This window comes from Arachis hypogaea, chromosome 13 (assembly GCF_003086295.3).
Source record: "Arachis hypogaea cultivar Tifrunner chromosome 13, arahy.Tifrunner.gnm2.J5K5, whole genome shotgun sequence".
Taxonomy (NCBI): domain Eukaryota; kingdom Viridiplantae; phylum Streptophyta; class Magnoliopsida; order Fabales; family Fabaceae; genus Arachis; species Arachis hypogaea.
In genome coordinates, this window is record NC_092048.1 from 65,892,264 (window position 1) to 65,902,659 (window position 10,396).

The window sequence follows — 10,396 nt, forward strand, 5'->3', positions numbered from 1 at the left end:
ACTCAATGGTTGGAGTCATTTCCAAGAGAAAGCATCAACAATTGGGAGGATCTAGTGAGCAAGTTCTTAGCAAAGTTTTATCCTCCTCAAAGGATCATCAGGCTCAAAACAGAGGTTCAAACATTTACTCAGATGGATGGAGAGTCATTGTATGAAGCATGGGAGAGATACAAAGATTTACTCAGGAAGTGTCCACCAGAGATGTTTAATGAATGGGATAAACTCCAAAATTTCTATGAAGGACTGACAATGAAAGCTCAAGAGGCACTTGACTATTCAGCAGGAGGCTCAATGCAACTCATGAAGACAGCTGAAGAAGCTCAGAACCTCATTGACATGGTGGCTAACAACCAATATTTCTTTGGCCATCAGAGACAACGTCAACCATCACTAAGGAAAGGAGTGTTAGAAATGGAAGGGGTTGACACCCTCCTAGCTCAAAACAAGATAATGCAGGAGCAGATTCAACAACAATTTGAGCAGATGGCTAAAAAGATTGATAGCTTGCAAGTTGCAGCAGTGAATACAAGCCAACCATCAACCACATGGGGGCAAAATAAAGAAAACCAAGAAGATCAGCAGCAGGAACAACATCAATATGTGCACAACCAAGGTTCAGGCCAAAATGAGGTTTATGGTGACACCGACAATCCATCCTGGAAGAACCATCCAAATCTCAGATGGGGAGATAACCACACTCAAAACCAACAACCATGGCAAAGGAATTCAAACCAAAACAACTCAAGAAGCAACCAGAACAACAACTAGCAAAACATAACCCACAATCCATATAGAAAACCCCAAAATGACCACCCAAATTCCAGCTATTATCCACCTAATAATTCAGTCACTAACCAAAACAACCATCATCCACCTTCCACATCCACATTCCACCCATAAAACAACCCCACAAATAGTTCAAACAACTTCCAGCAACAACCATCTCACTTTACACAACCACAACTAAATCCAGACTCCCAAAGAATCTCTAGTCTAGAGAAAATGGTAGAGAAACTCATAAAAAATCAAGAGATGGCAAGACAAGATCAGGAAGCAGCACGAAAGGATCAAGCCATAACAAGTAAAAATCTTGAGAGGCATATGGAACAAATGGCTAAACGAATTACAGAGATGGATGAGAAGCAATCAAATATATCCCCTAGTGCCACTCAAGACCACTCAAGGGACAAAGGAAAAGCTACAAAGTGGGAGGAGTGCAACGCAATTATAGTGGAAAGTGAGAAGAAAGCCATCAATCAGGAAGAACACAACAGAGAAGTTCCACAAAAAGAGACAGAAGAGAGAAGTGAAGAAGATCAAGAAATCAAGAATGCAAAAAGCTCAAAGAGAGATAAGGACATCCTTGAAACACAACTACAAGAGAAGAAGGAAGGGGTGAAGCCACATATCCCCAAACTTCCATACCCTCAGAGGTTCAAAAAAGAGAATGAGGATAAGCAATACTCAAAGTTCCTGGACATATTCAAGACCCTCAGCATCAATATTCCTTTCTTAGAAGCACTTGAACAGATGCCAGTGTATGCCAAATTTATGAAGGAAGTGCTGACGAAGAAAAAGTCCCTAAAAGAAGGACAAATTGTTGAGATGACAATGGAATGTAGTGCTATTCTCCAAAGAGAGTTACCAGAGAAGAAAGATGATCCTGGGAGTTTTTATATACCTTGCACCATAGGAGACATAACAATTGAAAAGTCATTCTGTGACCTTGGTGCAAGCATAAACTTGATGCCTTTGTCTTTAATGAGGAAACCTCGAATTTGTGAGCTAAAATCCACACGAATACTCCTTCAAATGGCTGACAAATCCATCCAGCAAGCAGTTGGAGTTGTAGAGAATGTACTGGTAAAAGTGGGGAAATTCCTTCTCCCAGCTGATTTTGTCATTCTGGATATGGAGGAGGACCCTAACACCCCCATCATCCTAGGGAGGCCTTTTCTTGCTACGGGCAGAGCACTAATAGATATTGAAAAAGGGGAATTGTTGCTGAGAGTGCATGATGAGCACCTAGCATTCCATATTTTTAAAACCCCACATGAGCCCACTCAAGAAGAAGAGTGTACGGAGGATAAGGCCAGAGATCAAAGTTTGAAGGAGGTAGTCAATGAGTTAGCTCCAAGACTTCCAAATCCATGCTTGAAAGAAGTAGAGATGGTGCAACAGACCAAAGAAATCAAGGAGGAACTAGATCCAAAACCTCCAGATGAGAAATTCAACATCTCAGATAAGGAACCACCAAGGCAGGGAGTATCTTTTGAGAAAGAAAAATAGAAGAGGCCAAGAGGGTGGAGAAGCAAGAAGATCCCTACTGAAGGCTTTTCACCAGGGGATAAAGTAGTGTTAAACACCCAACTAATAAAGGTGTCCCCACAATCATCTGAATACTACACTGTGAACCGGGTCCTTTCACTTGAACACCTAGAGATCATCAAAAAGGAGACCGGAAGGAAGTTCACAGTAAGAGGAGAAAAGCTGAGGCACTATGCTTTTCAGCCTCCATAATCAAAGAACGAGATGTCAAGCTAGTGACAATAAAGAAGCGCTTGTTGGGAGGCAACCCAACCTGAGGTAGTTTTCTTTTCATAGCTGTTTCAATAAAAAGGTTGAGTAGTTTTGTCTGTATTGCAAGGATCTAAGTTTGGTGTTGCACACCAAAACAATTTAAGGGAGAATGAAGGATTCTAAGTTTGGTGTTCCACCAAAATCTCATTTAAAAGCATACTCTCACCTCTTGCATAATGATAGCTCCAAGCAATCAAACAAATTATTCAACCAGTTAATTGCTTCTTAGTTTGGTTCTATAACCTTTAGCAAGGCCAAAAGAATTTATAAATGTACAACCTGTTGCATTAGAGACAGTGGCAAGGAATTAAGTTTGGTGTTTCCACACCAAATTGAATCCAAAAAGCCACACTCAATTCATGCATACTAACCAGTCACCTAAGGGCTTGAGAAGCAAGCAACTTTTGAGAATTGTGCAGGGAACGAACCACCATTTGAAGACATTATACATCATTACTCAAAAGGGGCACAACAGAAGGAAGAACAAAAGAACTGCAAACCAATAGGTTGTATTTATACTTAACTTTTGCTGTTGAGAAATGCTTTGATTTATGTCTTGCTAAAGTGTTCATCTAGTTCAAGTAGATTCAATTTTCTTTGGCAATAAGTAAGCTAGTCCAAGTGTGTGCTTGTATGTTTACTTTCACTTAACTAACTGCATGCTTTGTCCCCTGCATCTTTAATTCAATAAAAAGAAATGTTTGAATGTGAAGTAAGATAGTTCTCTGTTAGATAGAAGTACAATAAAAGTAAGTGGTGGTATGTATGTGTGATTGTATGATAACTCACTTTTAGTGAATAAGAGAACTAGGATGTCTCCTTCTAAGTATAAAGTGGCCAACTGTCTATGAATCTCAATCACACAAAAGTCCTTGGTTAAAAAGAAAAACAAAAAGAGAAAAGAAATAACCAAAGAGTGGCAACAGAACAAAAGAAAATAAAAAGAAACAAAGCTAGACACCAAAAGCTTGAACCTTAGAATATATGCCTGTGGTGTCTTTGTACTAGGATCTGCTTGGATTATTAAGTTCTTTGGAGTGCATCAACACTTGACTACAAGAGCAACCTGACTACAAGGCATTTAGTAACCCAAAGAGGTGTTGGGCATCAATGTTTTAAGAAGGGATGTGAGCCAAGTGTCTATAGTGAATAATGTGTCAAGTATAAAGAAAGAAAAGAACTTGTTACACATGACACTGAACTAAAGCTTATAGAGAAAAACAATAGTCAAGGACAAAGGAATAATGAGAAGTCATAGCAGTGTGTTGCTTGATACTTGAAGCAGACTTTCTAGGCCTAAAAGTCAATAAGAAGTGAGTGTTTACTTATCCACATAAAACCCCATGAACTACCAATAATACTCTGCTAGCATGAACATCATCTTCCATTTCATTCTTTCTTCTCAATAATTTATTTCTTGCTTGGGGACAAGCAAGCTTTAAGTTTGGTGTTGTGATGACAAGTCATCTTAGCCTAGTTTCACTAGCCTTTTTCTTTTATTTTCAATTGAATTATGCACTTTCTTGAGCCACAAGCAAGCCAATTGGGTAGATTTTCATGTTTCCTTTGATTTAATCAACCATAGATGAATTAATGCAATTTCATGAGGATTTATGCTTTGATTGCCACATATTATGAAAGAATGACAATCTCATGATTTTGAGCATAGCTTTGATGTGTTTGGTTGATTGATGATAGGTGAGGAAAGCTTGGAGAAAGGATGAAGCAAGAAGGAATGGCTAGGAGCAAGAGAGAACAAAAAGTTTGAGCAAAAGTTTGCCTCAAACTTTAGCTCAAACTTTCGGATAAGTAAAAACACACCAGGGAACAAAAAGCTTGAGCAAAAGTTTGCCTCAAACTTTAGCTCAAACTTTTGGGAGAAAAGCTTGAGCCAACGTTTGCCTCAAACTTTTTGGCAAACGTTGGCATCACAAATCAATACCCTGGAGGATAAAAGTTTGCGCCAACGTTTGCCTCAAACTTTTTGGCAAACATTGGCGCCATCAACAACACACCCTGGAGACAAAAAGTTTGCGCCAACGTTTGCCTCAAACTTTTTTGCAAACGTTGGCGCCATGAGTGTGCACAATGGGGCCAACGTTTGAGCAAAAGTTTGACCCCAAACTTTAGCTCAAACGTTGGTAGCAGCAAGAATGGGGCAGCTGGTGTAAAAAGTTTGAGTAAAAGTTTGCCTCAAACTTTTACTCAAACTTTTACTCAAGCTTTTATAATTCCCAACCCGGTTCACTTCGGTTCTCTCTCCAACTCCAAGAGCAATCAACCAAGGCCTCTATCAACCCAATTCCATCAAGAGCAAAAGCCCAATTCAAAGCATGAAGACCATTTGAAGAAAGTGTATAAATAGCTTAGGATTTAAGTTTTAACGGAGCTTTTTCTTTTAGTTTTCATAGAGAGTTTTCGGAGAGCTTTTGGTGTTGAGTGATTTTGAGTTTCTAAGTCTCGGGGAAGGAGAATTGAATTCCCTTCCTCTTAGTTTTCTTGCTTTCAATTCCAATTACATTTGCTTGGATCTTGGGTTGGAGAATTGAAAGAATTCTGTTTCAATCTCATCCTGAGATCTCTCTGTTTACTTACTGCACAATTGAATTTCAGTTTCTGTTAATTGCTTCTTCTTCTACTTTCTCTGCAATTTACATTTCCTTTGCAATTGCTCTTGTTGGATCTAGGAAGGCATTGAGATCTAGACTTGGTTATCTAGTCTCTTGAGTCCTGAGATCTGGATTTCCATTTTTAATTTCTCTGTTTACTGCTTTTCGAGCTCTTTTATATTTCTGTTTTAGATCCGATTCAACCCAAGGCATCTTCTACTCTTCTGTGTGTTGAATTTTACTTTTCCTTATTTAATTTCTGCAAATCCAATTCCCAATTCCCTTTACAATTCAAGCCATTTACATTTCTTGCACTTTAAGATTCTGCAATTTACATTTTTTGCGTTCTAAGTTTCTGCCATTTAATTTCTTGCTCTTTAAGATTTAACATTTTACATTTCAGTTCTCTTTAATTTCATGCAAATTACCCATCCCCTTTATTTTCCATGCAATTTAAATTTTGCAAATCACAAATCTCTCAACCAAATCTTGATTCGCTTGACTAAATCAACCACTAAACTAAAATTGCTCAATCCTTCAATCCCTGTGGGATCGACCTCACTCCCGTGAGTTATTATTACTTGATGCGACCCGGTGCACTTGCCAGTGAGTTTTGTGTTGGATCGTTTTCCGCACATCAGTCCACCTTAGTGATGGAGGCTTGTTCTTCCTCTTGAAGATCTAATGGAGTGCTTAAGCTCCTCAATGTCTCTTCCTTGCCTTTGTTGCTCCTCTCTCATGACTCTTTGGTCTTCTCTAATTTTATGAAGGAGGATAGAATATTCTTGGTGCTCCACCCTTAGTTATCCCATGTTGGAACTTAATTCTCCTAGGGAGGTGTTGATTTGCTCCCAATAGTTTGGTGGAGGAAATTGCATCCCTTGAGGCATCTCAGGGATTTCATGATGAGGAAATTCCTCATGCTCTTGGTGAGGTTCTCTTATTTGCTCTATCCTTTTCATAGTGATGGGCTTGTCCTCATTAATAAGAATGTCTCCCTCTATGTCAATTCCAATCGAATTGCAAAGGTGACAAATGTGATGAGTGAAGGCTAACCTTGCCAAAGTAGAGGACTTGTCCGCCACCTTGTAGAGTTCTTGGGATATAACCTCATGAACTTCTACTTCCTCTCTAATCATGATGCTATGAATCATGATATCCCGGTCTATAGTAACTTCAGACCGGATGCTAGTGGGAATGACTGAGCATTGGATGAACTCCAACCATCCCCTAGCCACAGGCTTGAGGTCATGCCTTCTTAGCTGAACCGGATTTCCTCTTGAATCTCTCTTCCATTGGGCGCCCTCTTCACAGATGTCCATGAGGACTTGGTTCAACCTTTAATCAAAGTTGACCCTTCTAGTGTATGGCTGTGCATCTCCTTGCATCATGGGCAAGTTGAATGCCAACCATACATTTTCCGGACTGAAATCTAAGTATTTCCCCCGAAACATTGTAAGCCAATTCTTAGGGTCCGAGTTCACACTTTGATCATGGTTCTTGGTGATCCATGCATTGAGATAGAACTCTTGAACCATTAAGATCCCGACTTTGTTGAATGGGGTTGGTGAGAACTTCCCAACCTCTTCTTCGGATCTCATGTCGGATCTCCGGATATTCGCCCTTTTGAGCTTAAAAGGGACCTCGGGAATCACCTTCTTCTTGGCCACAACTTCATAGAAGTGGTCTTGATGCACCCTTGAGAGGAATCTCTCCATCTCCCATGACTCGGAGGTGGAAGCTTTTGCCTTCCCTTTCCTCTTTCTAGAGGTTTCTCCGGCCTTTGGTGCCATAAATGGTTATGGAAAAACAAATAGCTTTAGCTTTTACCACACCAAACTTAGAAGGTTTGCTCGTCCTCGAGCAAAAGAAGAAAGAAGAGAGTAGAAGAAGAAGAAATAGAGGATATGGAGGGGACTTTGTGTTTCCGCCAAAGGGGAGAAGTAGTGTTTAGGTTGTGTGAAAATGAAGGAGTGAAGATGGATTTATATAAGAGTGGAGAGGGGGAGGGTATAGTTCGGCCATCATGGGTGGGGTTTTATGAAGGATGGATGTGAGTGGTGAAGAGAATGGTGGGATTTGATAGGTGAGGAGTTTTGGGGAAGAGGTATTGAGGTGATTGGTGAATGGGTGAAGAAGAGAGAGAGAGGTGGGGTAAGTGGGGATCTTGTGGGGTCTACAGATCCTGAGGTGTGAATGATATCTCATCCCTGCACCAAGTGGCGTGCAAAAACGCCCCTTTCTGCCAATCCTGCGTTAAACGCCAGGCTGCTGCCCATTTCTGGTGTTTAACGCCAGCTTTTTGCCCATTCCTGGCATTAAACGCCAGTCTAGTGGCCATTTCTGGCGTTAAACGCCCAGAATGGTGCCAGACTGAGCGTTTAATGCCCATTCTACTACCCTTACTGGCGTTTAAACGCTAGTAAGTTTCTCCTCCAGGGTGTTCTGTTTTTAATACTGTTTTTTCTTCTGTTTTTGCTTTTTCAATTATTTTTGTGACTTCACATGATCATCAACCTACAGAAAACATAAAATAACAAAGGAAAATAAAAATTTAACATAGATAATTAAAGATTGGATTGCCTCCCAACAAGCGCTTCTTTAATGTCAATAGCTTGACAATGGGCTCTCATGGAGCCTTACAGATGTTCAGAGCAATGTTGGAACCTCCCAACACCAAACTTAGAGTTTGAATGTGGGGTTCAACACCAAACTTAAAGTTTGGTTGTGGCCTCCCAACACCAACCTTAGAGTTTGACTATGGGGGCTCTGTTTGACTCTGTATTGAGAGAAGCTCTTCATGCTTCCTTTCCATAGTTACAGAGGGATATCCTTGAGCTTTAAACACAAGGGAGTCTTTATTCACTTGAATGATCAATTCTCCTCTGTCAACATCAATCAAAGCTTTTGCTGTGGCTAGGAAAGGTCTGCCAAGGATGATGGATTCATCCATACACTTTCCAGTCTCTAGGATTATGAAGTCAGCAGGGATGTAGTGGCCTTCCACCTTTACCAAGACATCCTCTACAAGTCCATAAGCCTGTTTCTTTGAATTATCTGCCATCTCTAGTGAGATTCTAGCAGCTTGTACCTCAATGATCCCTAGCTTCTCCATTACAGAGAGAGGCATAAAGTTTATACTTGACCCCAGGTCACACAGAGCCTTCTCAAAGGTCATGGTGCCTATGGTACAAGGGATTGAGAATTTTCCAGGGTCTTGTCTCTTCAGAGGTAATTTCTGCCTAGTCAAGTCATCCAGTTCTTTGATGAGCAATGGAGGTTCATCCTCCCAAGTCTCATTACCAAACAACCTGGCATTTAGCTTCATGATTGCTCCAAGGTACTTAGTAACTTGCTTTTCAGTAACATCTTCATCCTCTTCAGAGGAAGAATACTCATCAGAGCTCATGAATGGCAGAAGTAAATTCAATGGAATCTCTATGGTCTCTGTGTGAGCCTCAGATTCCCATGGTTCCTCATCAGGGAACTCCATGGAGGCCAGTAGACGTCCATTGAGGTCTTCCTCAGTGGAGATCACTGCCTCTTCCTCCTCTCCAGGTTCGGCCGTGTGGGTTGTGGTTATGGCCTTGCACTCTCTTTTTGGATTCTCTTCTGTATTGCTTGGGAGAGTACTAGGAGGGAGTTTAGTAATTTTCTTACTCAGCTGACCTACTTGTGCCTCCAAATTTCTAATGGAGGACCTTGTTTTAGTCATGAAACTTTGAGTGGTTTTGATTAGATCAGAGACAATGGTTGCTAAGTCAGAGTGGCTCTGCTCAGAATTCTCTGTCTGTTACTGAGAAGGTGATGGAAAAGACTTGCTATTGCTAAACCTGTTTCTTCCACCATTATTGTTGTTGAAACCTTGTTGAGGTCTCTGTTGATCCTTCCATGAGAGATTTGGATGATTTCTCCATGAAGGATTATAGGTGTTTCCATAGGGTTCTCCCATGTAATTCACCTCTTCCATTGCTGGGTTCTCAGGATCATAAGCTTCTTCTTCAGAGGAAGCTTCCTTAGTATTGCCTGTTGCTGCTTGTATTCCAGACAGACTCCAAGAAATCATATTGACTTGTTGAGTCAATATCTTATTCTGAGCCAGTATAGCATTCAGAGTATCAATCTCAAGAACTCCTTTCTTCTGATTTGTCCCATTATTCACAAGGTTCCTTTCAGAAGTGTACATGAATTGGTTATTTGCAACCATCTCAATGAGTTCCTGAGCTTCTACAGGCGTCTTCTTCAGATGAAGAGATCCTCCAGCAGAGCTATCCAATGACATCTTGGATAGTTCAGACAGACCATCATAGAATATACCTATGATACTCCTTTTTGAAAGCATGTCAGAAGGACACCTTCTGATCAATTGCTTGTATCTTTCCCAAGCTTCATAGAGGGATTCACCTTCCTTTTGTTTGAAGGTTTGGACTTCCACTCTAAGCTTACTCAATTTTTGAGGTGGAAAGCACTTTGCCAAGAAGGCATTGACTAGTTTTTCCCAAGAGTTCAAGCTTTCTTTAGGTTGTGAGTCCAACCATGTCCGAGCTCTGTCTCTTACAGCAAAAGGGAAGAGCATAAGTCTGTAGACTTCAGGGTCATCCCCATTAGTCTTGACAGTGTCACAGATTTGCAAGAATTCAGATAAGAACTGATGAGGATCTTCCAATGGAAGTCCATGAAACTTGCAATTCTGTTACATTAGATAAACTAATTGAGGCTTAAGCTCAAAGTTGTTTGCTCCAATGGCAGGGATTGAGATGCTTCTCCCATAGAAGTCGGGAGTAGGTGCAGTAAAGTCACCAAGCACTTTCCTTGCATTGTTGGCATTGTTGTTTTCAGCTGCCATTGTTTATTCTTCTTTGAAAAGCTCTGTTAGGCCCTCTAGAGAGAATTGTGCTTTAGCTTCTCTTAGCTTTCTCTTCAAGGTCCTTTCAGGTTCAGGATCAGCTTGAACAAGTATGCCTTTATCTTTGCTCCTGCTCATATGAAAGAGAAGAGAACAAGAAAGTAGGGAATCCTCTATGTCACAGTATAGAGATTCCTTGAGGTGTCAGAGGAAAAGAAGAATAAAAGAAGGAGGTAGATAGAAGAGAATTCGAACTTATCAAGAGGGAAGAGTTCGAATCACACCTTGAGGAGGAGTGTTAGTCCCTTAAATAGAAGGATGTGAGAAGAGGGGAAGAATTTTCGAAAATAAATTAAAAAGA

General features: G+C 40.6%; 1 non-coding gene across 1 annotated transcript; it reads left to right on the forward strand.

Annotated features, from left to right (window-relative positions):
• The first annotated feature begins 9,525 nt into the window (after window positions 1–9,525).
• Window positions 9,526–9,633, forward strand: LOC112739239 (small nucleolar RNA R71). The gene has a single exon (XR_003170176.1). It is a non-coding gene; the product is annotated as a small nucleolar RNA R71 (small nucleolar RNA).
• Window positions 9,634–10,396: the final 763 nt, after the last annotated feature.